Source organism: Rattus norvegicus, chromosome Y (assembly GCF_036323735.1).
Source record: "Rattus norvegicus strain BN/NHsdMcwi chromosome Y, GRCr8, whole genome shotgun sequence".
NCBI lineage: Eukaryota > Metazoa > Chordata > Mammalia > Rodentia > Muridae > Rattus > Rattus norvegicus.
Window position 1 is genome coordinate 690962 of NC_086040.1, and position 1595 is coordinate 692556.

The following is a 1595-nucleotide window of genomic DNA, read 5'->3' on the forward strand; positions in this document are numbered from 1 at the left end:
TTTCAGAAATCCTTTATTACTGGCATTTGAACTACTTGTAAAGATGAGTAATTGACAAGAATGACAATCAGAATTTGTGGTTCTGGCTCAGTAGCATTTAGACTTCATTTGGGTGAGTTTTCCCTTACCTTTGTAACAAGCAACTGTTGATGTCTGAAAGCCAGGTGCTAACTAAGCTTGTTCCTAGAAGAACAGTCTCTCAGGAAATTCTTTTTCTAATGGTGTGTGTGTGTGTGTGTGTGTGTGTGTGTGTGTGTGTGTGTGTGTGTCTGTGTGTGTGTGTGTGTGTGTGTGTGTGTGGTTTGTAATGTTGATTGTCTTTGTTTTGAATTTCAATTATCAGAGAACAAAGGATCTCACAGTCCCTGGTCAGTAGGAAGTTAATATCCAGGGACCAAAAACTGCTTATTTCAGAGATAAAAGAAACTTCTTTAGTTAAACAAAATTAGCTAACAGCAGTTTAATTTTACAGTTTGTGTCATTAAGTGCTTTGAAACCTTGGACATAAAGCCAAAATAATACTTCTTGTCACAATTCCAGAGTTTCAATATACTTTGTGGAAAAACATAACAAAACAAAAAGAACAAGGATACTTAGTATTTACTTATTTATAGTTTTGGTGTTTATTTATTTATAGTTTTCCCTGTCTAGTTTAGATTTTCAGTGAAATCTCATGCAATTTGCTTGCAACTCCCCTTTTGCTATACAACTTACTTTAAAAGTTGGAGGACCGAACAAAGTGTTTCAGGACTGTAAACCCCACGTTCACCATAGTTGTACAAGTTTCTCCCAGATATCGGTGCAGTGATCAGTGCCTTCATTTGGACTCCTTGGTATGCCATGAAAAAGTAACAGGCAGAGGGATGGGGGTGGTGAAGGATTAAAAATTAATAATAAGCCGCCTAGCTACCCAAAAAGAAGAAGTAGGGGCCTAGCTACCCAAAAAGAAGAAGTAGGGTCTGTGAGAACATGAACTTTTCACCCCTCCCTTGCTGTACAATGGTTCCCGGAACATTCTTGCATGAAAAGTTTCCTGGAACAGCCACAATGACCCATAGCCTCCGGCCACAATGGTCCAATGGCCCTGTAAAATGTCACTACCCCTAATCACAATGTCACAAAGTCCTGGGTGTGTTGCCTAGTGTTACACATGACTAGCATATGACCCAAATGTATGGGCAGTTTATGGTTTTGGAATTCCCCTCCTCCCTCCCTCTTGATCCCCCTGGTTTGTGGTTTTTTTCCTTTATAAGCTCTGTGAAAATTCAGGTCGGGGTCGAACTCCTCTACTCCCTGTGTGGCGTATGAGTCTCGACCCCAGCATGCTGGCCTGAGCTCTCGTTTCATCTCGCTTACAATAAATCTTCCTCGTGTGATTACAGCAGGTCGGTGTCTGTGTCCTACTGGGTGCGCGTCTTTCCCGAGACTTGAGTGGGGGGCTCCCTTCGGGGGTCTTTCAGTGGCATCTAACAAAAGAATGAATCTCATGAGTTCTCCAAGAATAGCCACCAATCCCAGTACTGACCTCTAAGCTGATAGTGGGGTGAACATTTTGGAGAAAAGGACTCTAAATCTTAGGCAGAGCACTGCTTACG